Here is a 12587-nt window from a genome sequence, read left to right on the forward strand (position 1 = left end):
CCCACTCTACCCTTGTCAGGCTTTCATTAACTGTCTCCTTCAGGTTCAGCTGCAGCCAAGCTGTAGCCTCAAAGCCAATGTCTCATGCTTTAGGTTTTTGAAATAGTAGCACTCTACTTCTAGGTACCAAATATCTGTCCTAGTTATTATTGCTGCATAGTAAATTGCTTCCAAAATGAATAGCTTAAAACAACCATTTCATTATGCTCATGTATCCTTTGGCTCAGGAAGTTGGACAGGGCCAGTGGAAATAGCTTGCCTTTGCTCCATGATGGCTGGGGCCTCTCCAGGGAAGACTCAACCGGCAGGCATTGATTTGACAGTTGAGGGCTAGAATCGTCTGGAGGTGTCTTCACTCACATGCCAAGCAAGTGATGCTGGCTGTTGGCTAGGACCTCAGATGGGGCTGCCTACTGAAACACCTACCGTATGGCCTCTTCATATGGCCTGGGCTTCCCCACAGTATGGTGGCTCAGAGTAATTGGACTTCTTAAATGATAACTCAAGGCTCTAACAGTGAATGTCTCGATGAATAAGGCAGAAGCTGCATACCTTTTATTGACTTGATCTTGGAAATTACCCAGATCATTTCTCCTATATTCTATCGATTATAAACAAGTTGTAAATGCGCCTAGTTTTAACAGAATATGGAGACTCGTGTCTTCATTGGAGAGATGTCAAGAAATTTTCAGACATATTTTAAAACATCAATGAATATTATGAACTTATTTTACCTGTAAGGTTAAAGTGGCTGCATCCAAATTCGTTTGACTCCAAAGCCAAGCCTCTCCATCATTAAGGTGTATCACTTCCAAATATGCTACAGAGTAACTTAATCACAAGAGAGAATTTTGAGCTAAAAGGTATAGTTTTTGAAGTGAGCTTGGGAAGAAGTGGTGAAAGTAGAATGTTTGATGTTAATAAGAAAGTAACAAAACCAGCTTTTTCTAAAAGGAAAGGCTCGTAAAGAAACACATTGTACAAATTTGCTAGAGGGCAGGGTACCTTGGAGCTGGGTAGGGAGAAAAGGCTAGGCAGGTAAGATGGTGCCATCTTGTAAAGGACTTGAACTTTATTCTGTAGGTAGCACCAGCTAGGGTATCTGAGCAGGAAAGTAATATCTGTGCCTAAGAGAGATCATTAATTTCAAGACCTTAGATTAGAATGGCGTAAGAATGGAGGCAAACAATTAGAGGATAATTATTAGGCATGATGTTATTTTATTCGAGGTATAATTTTCTGGAGTCAGACACACTACTGTTGCACCATGAGGTCCTTTGGATATAATTTGCTAAAGAGACATAATCTTTTGTCTTTGTCATCCTCTCCCCCACCACCAAAAAGAAGACTCTGGCTCTCTGGACAGCATTCTGTAACCGAAGTAATTATTTATGTGTCTGTACACTTGTTTACCATGTAAGATTTTGATGTGGTTTAAGAGCAATATAAAATGTGAGAGTAATGAAAGATAAAATCCAGGCCAGAGAAAATACAAGCTCACTTTCACGATAAGACAAGCTGGAAAATATCATGGATCAATGCGAAGAACAGGGCCCTCTGAGTTTACTCAATGGGGCTACAAATTGGACTCTGAACATCCAGGAAGCCAAAGCAAACAGGAAACCCCAAATGCTGCAAAATTCATATCATCCCTGGGATCTGACCCATGTCACTCGTGTCATTTCCTAAGGACAAACAGGGCGACTGGTAGTCACATGGATTTGAAGGTGGTTATCGCCTAGAAATCAAATGAAATTAGTCATCTGATTCTGGTTTCGGTAATAGAAGGAGCCCATTTGTGTAGATTTTGATGAGAAACTCTCCAGTGGGAATAGTGGGGTGGCACTGTGGTTCAAACAGCATAAAGATAAAAAGGCAAATGAAGTACAAAGTAAGAAAACAGAATAAATCTGTCCGTCACGGCTGGTGCTTTTCAAGGTACAGTGAGAACTGTACTAGAGACAGCATGAGTGGTCTCATTCTCCTTCTGTACCTCACAGAAAGACTGCATACAGATTATGTGAATCACCAGTTTTTAAACACTTGAGTAGGTATTTCTTGTGAGTTTCTTTTATCATGTGCATATTTCATTGATTACGTCTAAGAAATTAATGGCCATGTTGGTGTATCAGTCGACTTGTAGCATAGAACTCTACTGATGATGGTATCCTACCTGCAGATTTGACTTTAATTTTTTTTTCAACGTTTTTATTTATTTGTGGGACAGAGAGAGACAGAGCATGAACGGGGGAGGGGCAGAGAGAGAGAGGGAGACACAGAATCGGAAACAGGCTCCAGGCTCCGAGCCATCAGCCCAGAGCCTGACGCGGGGCTTGAACCCACGGACCGCGAGATCGTGACCTGGCTGAAGTCGGACGCTTAACCGACTGCGCCACCCAGGCGCCCCTGCAGATTTGACTTTATATTAGAAATCATTCCAAGGCCCGTGGAAAGACAAGATTCCTGCAAAATCAAGCTGTGTCACTGTGCTTAGTCTGTGAATCTTTTCCAGTGAGACGTCTTTCATCAGTGTCCATTTCTTCTCCCTTTGGTCTTTACTTTTTTTCCGTAAAGATTTTATTTTTGAAATATAGCTACTCCGGGCAAATGGCCGGGGATAATTTTCAGGGAAACACTCTTAAAATAAGACCTTTGACAGCCCTGTACTGAGCGGTAATGATTATGCATCACACAGCACTCTGAGTCTCTTGATAGACAGATTTCTCCCATCATGAAAGCAGCCCTAATCATCAGCATACAACCAAAACCTTCATTCATGCTTTCTTTTGGGAGCGAGAGCAATTTGATGCCTAAATTTATGGCTTGTATTAAAAGCTGAGAAGTCTAAGATCCATAATTTGAAGTACACTGTATCATTGTTAGTATCTTTTTCCCAAAGGCTTCAAAGGAATGCATTCCCCCAACCCCCACCACCGCCCCGCCCTGCCCCAAGCATCATCATTCTGGCACATAAAGTACTTTTGGTTCGAGGTAGGAGAATTCAGTTCTAATGTATTTCCTAGGTTCCTACCTACTATGTGCAGAGAACCACAATACGTCCTGCAGGGAGGTGAGCTACCAAAGGCTTAGCTTAGGAAGCATATAGTCTAGAAAGAGCCATGACCAGAATGCAAATAACCACAACTCAATGGAGGTACAGATAGCTATGGGTTGGGTGGAGAAGCAAGTCTAGGCAAGTTTCCATGGGACAGGGGTGGGGAGAACCAGGACAGATTTCATAAAGGTGGGGAGAAGTTTGATGGATAGAAATAGGAGTGACAATATCAGTAAAAATTAACTTGTCGTACTCGTCAACACACTCAAAATAGATAGCTAATATTTAAGAAACATCTTCAGCTGTACTACAAATTTAATATCCAGGCAAATTTCAGGTGGACAGCCAAAAAACATTTCCTTGATAGAGTTAGGGAAACCAAAAAGTTGAATATTCCCTTTGAGTTGTTTTCAGGAGGAAAATGTCTTGTTCCCCTTCCTGGACCAACTAACAACTTTGCCTGGAAGAGAAGGAAGTTGGAATCGTTGTACTCACACACCCAACTGCACAGCGGCTGATAAGAGGAACTTCCATTTAGTCATTTTTAAATAGCAGAGAGGTCAGCTCCGTTAAGTGTTGAAAAGTGGAAAAGGCTGTTGAAATATGTCCGTTAATACCCAACTTTCTCCTTTCTTCTCCCCCCGCCAGACATACAGTCATGGTTGCTTTGGGGGTTTTCCTGACTGTCTGCAATTCGACTAAAAACTAGTCTAATGATCCTACTTCTACCGAATTGTCAAGAGAAGATGTGCACACAGTGCAAGATAGTTTGACTTTGTATATGAGGTCTGTCATCCAATGGAGGCAATTTCCAGCGGAAGCATTACTGATTTCTTGAGAAATAGCTTATAAAGAAAATTTTCACTCACAAATCCAAAGGAATGGAAGAATGACAGAGAAGAGACTAGGGGGCACATAAAAATGATTAAAAACACTTGCTGGCCTTCATTCTAACAGGTCATTGACTGACGGGACATTCATAACCTTAATACTCCAAAAAGAAGGCTTAGCATGAGAGAAATAGCTTCTGTGTAAGATCGATCTGTTGAAATAATAGGAAAAAAAAAAAAAAAGGAAAACCTGAAATCTTGAACTCTAAGAGGAGCAAGTCTGTACAAGTCCCCAGTCTGTGTTAAGATTCCCTATTTGTTCAAAAGAAGTTAAAGTGGTCAGAAGGGAATTGTGTGATGGGGAAAAAAAAAAAAAGACTGAACAGGAAGCCAGGAGACCAGTTTCTTTCATTCAGTTCCAGTGTCGCTTCTTTGACTTCATGTTTTCTCGTTTGTAAAACAAAAATAATATTCTGCCGTAAATCTCATAAACCTTTTCTAGGACATTTGTTGGAATAAAATCAGATATGAGACGCAGGAGCTTCTTTGAGAAGGGTAAAATATAAGCTAATAATCATCATTTTTTAAGGTTTATTTATTTATTTTGAGAGAGATAACACAAGCAGGGGAGAGAGAGAGAGAATCCCAACATGGGGCTCAAACCCACAAACTGTGAGACCATGGCCTGAGCCAAAATTAAGAGTCAGTTGCTTAACCCCCTGAGCCACCCAGGTGCCCCAATCACTACCATTTCTCTACAGAATGCTTTGTATATACCGACATAGGCTTTCTTTCTTTTTTTTTTTTTTTTTTTATTTTTAAATTTTTAAATTTATTTTTGAAGGAGAGAGAGAGACAGAGCATGAGTGGGAGAGAAGGAGAGAGAGAGGGAGACACAGAATTCGAAGCAGTCTCCAGGTTCTAAGCTGTCAGCACGGCCCGATGCAGGGCTCAAACTCATGAACTGTGAAATCATGACCTGAGCTGAAGTTGGACGCTTAATCGACTGAGCCACCCAGGCGCCCCCTGACATAGGCTTTAAATATATAACCTCATTTAAGCCCCAGAACAATCTTGAGGTAGGTAGACTCACTGTCCTATAGATTAGGACACTGAGGTTTAGAAACACCAAGAATTTGCAGATAATCACGACGGTAATAAATGGCAAAGTCAAGACTCTCTGATTCAACTGCTACCCAACCGGAGAAGCACCGAGAACTGATCTAATGGATTGTTTGGTTTAATCCTTCCATTTAGCAGGCGGGTCTCTCTGTTTTCTTATCTCCCCTCTTCATTCGAAGTCATCCTTACCAATTTTTATGCCAGTTCCTTTCCTCAGCGCCACTGAGCTTGTTATCTTTGCTCAAACATGCCTGCCCCCCACTCTTCACTCTGACCCTTAAACATTTTTCCAGTCTCCATCCCACCCCCACCATGGAGATGCGATACCACACTTCCCACTGCGTTCCTAGCTTCAGCACAAAGCCAGCCACTTAGTAGGTACATAAAGAGCCATTCAATGGAACACTGCACGGGGGAAACTAACATATGCAGAGAAATGAATTGAAGGGACCAATGCCGTGTGGCACAGCAGACCTCCAGACATTTAAATCCACTGTTCTTTTTACTATCTCACTGGGGGGTAAGTTTATTTCCTGTCTGCAATAATGGATTTTGAAGCTGCATCCTTTAATCATAAGCCATTAATTAAAACCTTAGTGATTCTCTAAATTAGTCATGCACTGTAAAAATAGAATGGTATATTATCTGACAGGAATGTTGAGATAGCTAAAACAAGATCTGGGACCAATTAATGACATGAGAATGGAAAGACTAGAAGCAATATGCAGCTACTGGAGAAGAGGCTGAAGACTATCTCATATTAATTTTTGCAGCATATAAAATACTTGGTGTCAATCCAGTTTGAAGAAAACAACACTCTTCCTCCTGCTTGACTATGTAGACGTTAGTTCCAGCCTCTTCCTGGCAGGGCACAACCATGTTAAAAACAACTAAAAGTTGCACCAAAAAAAAAAAAAAAAAAAAAAAAAAAAATCCAAGAGTGAAAATTACTAGGTAAATAGAAGATTTAATAAATTATGTTTCGGTGAACTCGTAATGCAGAAGCAGAATTATAATTTTGAAATGAGAAAAGATATTTTCATCTATGAAGAGATGGGATCATTTCAAAAAGTGATGTCACCGTGCCATAGCATTGATAGATGGCATTGCACACATCAGGGTGGATAATCCATTTTCCCTTTTGCCTGTGTAGTATAAAGCAATCATGATGCCACCTAGTGTTTATTAAAATTCATTGACAGATGATATATACGAACTTCAGGGGAAATGTGTCACACTCGTGGTATGATTTATTCTTTCAACTTACGGTCCATTTTCAAATGGCTTGGTAACCTGGAAAGTTAATCTAACATGCACGTTGTAGATGGACTGATTGCGATCAATCAAGCTGGAATGTAAAAAAACAAAAACAAAAACTAAACTAAACTAAAATAGGGGCGCCTGGGTGGCTTAGTCAGTTAAGCATCTGACTTTGGCTCAGGTCATGGTCTTACTGTTTGTGAGTTTGAGCCCCTCGTTGGGCTCTGTGCTGACAGCTCAGAGCCTGGAGCCTGCTTTGGATTCTGTGTCTCCTTCTCTCTCTGCCCCTCCCCTGCTCGCACTCTGTGTCTCTCTCTCAAAAATAAACATTTTAAAAAGTTAAAAGCAAATGACACTAGTGTTTTTAAAACTCTTCATGGTGGAAAATTCCAAACATATACAAAAGTATAGAGAACAGTATAAGAAACCCCAGGTTTCATCACTCAATTTGAATAATTATGCACTCAAGGCTAATACTGGCCAATTAATACTCTTCTCCTTACTAGATTATTTTGAGGCAAGTTCATCTTTTATTGAAGCAAATGCTATGATACTCTTCTCAGATCCAAAAGTATGGTAATATGCATCCCTAAAGCCTAAAGACCTTTTCAGAATATGACCAGAACAGGGGCGCCTGGGTGGCGCAGTCGGTTAAGCGTCTGACTTCAGCCAGGTCACGATCTCGTGGTCCGTGAGTTCAAGCCCCGCGTCAGGCTCTGGGCTGATGGCTCAGAGCCTGGAGCCTGTTTCCGATTCTGTGTCTCCCTCTCTCTCTGCCCCTCCCCCGTTCATGCTCTGTCTCTCTCTGTCCCCAAAATAAATAAACGTTGGAAAAAAAAAATTTAAAAAGAATATGACCAGAACATCACTATTAAACCTGAAAATATTAACAATAATTTCCTGATATTATTGGCTGTTCATTAGTGTTCAAATTTGTCTGATTCATAATTTTTTTATAGTTGGTTTGTATGACATAAGATCTAAAGGTTGCAATCTGTTGATCAATCTTTTAAGTTTCTTTTTATCTATGGGCTCCCTCTTTCATTTTTCATTATAATGGATTTAAGGAAACCAGAATACTTGTCTGGTAAGCTTCCCCTTTTCTGAAATTTTCTAACTGCATCCCTGTACTATATGGTTTAACTCTTTCTTGCATTTCCTGTAAATCAGGTAGTGAGATCTAGAGGCTTAATTATTCAGATTCAAGTTGTTTGATGGTAATATTTCATAAAAGTGTTTCTTTCCACCAGGAGGTACCTGTTTCTGATTGGCTGTCTGGGTTATCAACAATCATTAACAATCATTGCGTAGATCTAGATGCATTATTTCATCCAGGTTTGCCAAGGTGGTGATATTCTAATTTTATCACTTTCTTCGTTAGATAGAATGCTGTCCAATTTTCCCTCATCAATTATTTTCCTGCAGTACAATTCAAACATATCAGGTAAGATAACTACTTGAATTCATTTTCACCCTCATCACTTTTCGAAATAACAAATTGATTGCCTCACATCTCCCAAATGGGACCAGTGAGATTTTTTTTTTTTTTTTTGGTATCAATACTGGCTAATGGATTTAAACATAGTTGACGTCTTTCAATTGGTGGCAGTTAACATTTAGTTGATGCTCAAATTGTCTTGTTGTTGGCCAGTTAAAGACTCTCCAGTTTGGCTCTTAAGTTCTTTTGACGTGATGTTTTAGGTTTATTTTGGCATGACAAGACATTTTAGGCTCATCTTGTACATTTCTTGCCCAAGACCTGCGATCGGCCATTTACCCAAGGGAAGCCTTGGTTTCTCTGACATATATGTGCAGGTGTATATATTTTTAAGTTATAGTATTAGTTTGTATTTACATTTCCAATGCAAATTTTAGATAATAGAGGGGCGCCTGGGTTCAGTCAGTTAAGTGGCCGACTTTGGCTCAGGTCATGATCTCGCGGTTTGTGAGTTCCAGCCCTGTGTCAGGCTCTGTGCTGACAGCTCAGAGCCTGGAGCCTGCTTTGGATTCTGTGTCTCCCTCTCCCTCTCTGCCCCTCCCCCACTCGTGCTCTGTCTCTCCCTCTCTCTCAAAGATAAATAAACATTAAAAAAATTTTTATTAGGGACTCCTGGATGGCTCAGTCAGTTGAGCGTCCAAGTTCGGCTCATGGGTTTGAGCCCCATGTTGGGCTCTGTGCTGACAGCTCAGAACCTAGAACCTGCTTCAGATTCTGTCTCCCTCTCTCTCTACCCCTCCCCTGCTCATGCTCTGTCTCTCTGTCTCTCAAAAATAAATAAACATTAACATTTTTTTAAATTTTATTTTTAAAAAAAACCCAGAAATTTTAGATAATAGAGAATTAGATTAGATTATAGTTTATAAGAATGAGCAATTCTTTGATTTTAACTTTTTTTTCCTCACACTGGAAATCTTGGTTTGTTCCTAAGAACATTCACAGAAGTACTTATTTGCTTTCCCCTATAGAATGTATAATAGTTACAGAATGGCAATGCCAATATTATTACTAAAAATAGTTTAAAATTTATTGTGTTTGTCTTCAAGGCCCATATCGCTAGGGATGTATCACCAGATTGGCATATTTTAAAGTCACTTGAAATATTTCCTCTTGCTGTGCTTATGCTGCCAAATGACTGAACAGTTACATTTATTCATTGTATTTTGCTTTGATTGATAGGGATTGCTTTCTAAAGGAAATTTAAAATTATAATTATTTATAATAGTGCTATATCATAATGCTTCTATATATTTATTTAAAGTTTATTTATTTATTTTGAGAGAAGAGAGAGGGAGAGAACGAGTGGGGGAGGGGCAGAGAGAGAATCCCATGCAGGCTCTTGGCTGTCATCGAGGAGCCCGACACAGGGCTCGATCCCATGAATTGTGAGATCATGACTTGAGCCAAAATAGAGAGTTGGATGCTTAACTGACTGAGCCTCCAGGTGGCCCCCCCCCTTTTTTTGTATACCGTCTTCCTTATGCCCCTCACTTTAGTGTTAGTTTTACACATACATACATAGTCAAAGTGTTGATAGCCAGACATTATGCCGGTTCTTCAACCAAATGGTTGTATGAGTCATTTCTAGTGGATTCCTCAGAAAGGGCGCATGAGAACAGCACTCCCTGAGTTCTTACATATTCCTTAGTTTTTATATGACTTTAAAGTTGAATGTCTATTTTTCTGGATAGAAAATCCATGCCCACATTTTTTTCTTTTTTTTTTTTTTTACTTCTTGTAATACAAATGTTACTCCATTGTCCTATGGCATAGAGTGTTGCTATTGAAAAGTCCAGTGTTGGAGCTTGGTCATTTTGCTTTTGATGTTTGATGTTTTTTTTCTTTATCTTTTAGTTCAGTAGAGTTACTAAAATATGTCTCATTTTGGCCACTCTGAGCTGATTTTCCAGGGTCCTCAGGTGCCCTTTAAATATGTAGGTTCAGATCATCTTTATATTGACATTGTCCTGAATAATCTATTATTTTCTGCCTAATGATTTTAATCTTTTTCTGTATTTTGTTTCTGTTTTTTATTTTCTATCCATTCTATTTTCTGTCTTCTCTTATGATGCTGATTTGAACTGCGTTCTCCTTGCTTTTGTTCCTTTCTGAAATTATTTTTTTCTTTTACTTCTAATTCTCAAATTCTCTCAATCCACTCTTCAAGCTTTTCTGTTGTCCAATCATCTCATGTTCTCTTCCTGTCTTATGACATTCTGCCATAGCTTCTATCATTTTCTCAAATTCTTAGCTCACTTGGAACCACGGTAAAACCTTGAATTGTGAGTAACATGTTCTGCGAGTGTTCCACAAGACAAGCAAACATTTCTAATATATTTTAACTTGATAAATGAACGATGTCTCGTAATGCGAGTAGTATGTGATGCCGAACATCACATGATCACAACTGAGCCTCTCTCTCTGCGGGATTGTGGGTGATCATCTCCCATGCTCAGATGCTCGGTCTCAGGTCTTGGTCTTTGGCAGAAATCAGTGATTCTTCAGAATGTTGGAAGGTGTCCACAACTGGCACATGTGTGTGTGTGTGTGTGTGTGTGTGTGTGTGTGTGTGTGTGTTTTTGTCACTTCAAAGCTCCTATGGACAGTCCTTTGCTTTTCCATACAAGAGTAAGCTTAGGAATGCTTTGCTTCATTCTAGGTCAGGCTGCCTGCAGATATACACCCTTTCCTCTGCTGCCTTATTGCAGTTACATTAAATATGGTATATGACAAGAGTTTATCAATATTGTACTGTAGTAAACATCCGTGCGAGCATATACAATGGCCACCATGCAGAAAGAGGTTGAAAAGAAAGGCGATAAGATGATGATTATGGTGGAAATTAAGAGGGAAATCATCGAGAAGTACAAATGAGATATGCGAGTGGCCAAAATTGCAAGATTTCATAAGAAGTCTACATCTGCATTTCATCGGTAGAGGAGGAGGAGAAAAAGGCGGAGGAATCCCTCACTTCAAATGAGATTAGGGAGATGTGTAAAACGTGGGAAACAGTGCAACATTTTGTAAAAAAGCACCACCCGAATAAGGCTGTAGCAGTGCGAGCGATGCAATGTCACATTTCCATGAAATCCTCAAAAGGAGGCAAAAGCAAGTGTCAATGGATAGGTTCCTTGTTAAAGTTGCACGAAAAGAAAAAGATTCCATTGAGCTAGTAGATAGCAGTGATTCCATCAGTGATAGTGAAAATCATCCTGCACAATAACCCTCCTCTCTGTCTCCCTCACACCAGCCACAAAAGTTTTCAAAGGTAAGTGCAAAGGTAATTCAAATTTCAAAGGTAATTTGCTTATTTTTCTTTATAGTTAGTATTTTCTTTACAATTTTGTATTGTCTCACAGTATTACAATCATTTTTACATGAATATTTTTGGGTTGTGGAATGAATCATCTGAGTTTCCATTATTTCTTAGGGGGAAATTCGCCTTGATATACAAGTGCTTTGGATTACAAGCATGTTTCCGGAACAAATTATGCTCGCAAACCAAGGTTTTACTGTATAACGTTACGGTTTTTATTGTTTTATGATCATATCTTTACAGTATGATTTTACCATCTGTAGGAATAGTGTTCTCTGTCAATTATTATCTTTTTCTTCCTTTAAAATAACATGGTATGGATTCAAACACCATCTTTGCTCTTGCTCGTGGTTTTTCTGTGCTCTTAGAGCAGAGGGTACGCTGAGCATCCTTCCTAGCTTAAATGCCCTAGGGCTCCAGTTTTCTATTGTTACCATGGTACATTCGGCTCTATGGACTTAACCTGTCTGAGATATGTTGCCTTTGCTACCCTTCCCACTGTGGTCTAGCTCTTTTCACACACACTCTCTCTCTCTTTTGCCTTTAGTGTCCCTGACCTGTTCTGTTTGCAGCCAACGCACAACAGTTTCTTTTGGGGATTTCCTGTGGTCTCTGTTCTATGAAAGTGGTGTTGGGTGTTGAGTGCAGAAATATTAATGTCCTGTCATCATTTCATGGTAAATGTTAGCTTTTAGAGTTACAAAGGCTTCTTTATCCTTTTAAATGCATTGTTATCTGAGTCAGAGAGTTTGCAGGGCATCTGGAGCTGGCAAAGCCCCTTCCCCAGTTTGGTTACTCTTGTCTGATTGGCCTAAAGAACTCTCAGTGCTCAGAGCGGACCCTTCCCTGTGGGAGTGGCTAACTGTTGTTAATTCCATTCCGGAGCTGTTCCTTGAAAGTCCCTTGTCCTGCTTCTTCCTGTACTTGTCGCTACACCTCTCGATGCTGCTAGTGCTTTGCCCCTTCCTGCTTATGGGAATAGGTCCCTGTCACTTGTGTTGTAGTTGCTGTCCATGGGTTTTTGCTTTGCTCTCTCGATTGTCCTGTCCCGTGTTATTGCCACTGCTGCAGTCTTTCTGGCTGTGGGTAATTTGGGAGCAAATGTGCTGCTGTACATATTTTTGAGTATATAAAACCCAAGGTGAAATTTTATTTGTTTTTCTTTGTAATGGCTTTGTCCTTCCCCCCCACCCCAAACATATCAGATAATAAACATGATACTGCTTGAAGATACAATGGAAATCCTTGAGCAAGGTTTGAAAAATATCAAGGGTCTCAGGAGAGAAGGCTGTTTTGTCTCCATTTATAATATTATGGAATAAATCATTCCAACCCCCTTCAAAATAAATACGGAGAATTATGACCTTTTTTCTATGATAAGCCTCTCAGAAATGTAAGCTTACAGAATGTATGAATAATAAGCCACACAAACTGGATGAATTAAAAGGAAATGAACTTCTATACTTTCAACTATTGCTGTTCCAGTATTGTATTATGTGTGACTTC

This window comes from Herpailurus yagouaroundi, unplaced genomic scaffold (assembly GCF_014898765.1).
Source record: "Herpailurus yagouaroundi ecotype Mexico unplaced genomic scaffold, PumYag 203, whole genome shotgun sequence".
Classification (NCBI taxonomy): Eukaryota; Metazoa; Chordata; class Mammalia; order Carnivora; family Felidae; genus Herpailurus; species Herpailurus yagouaroundi.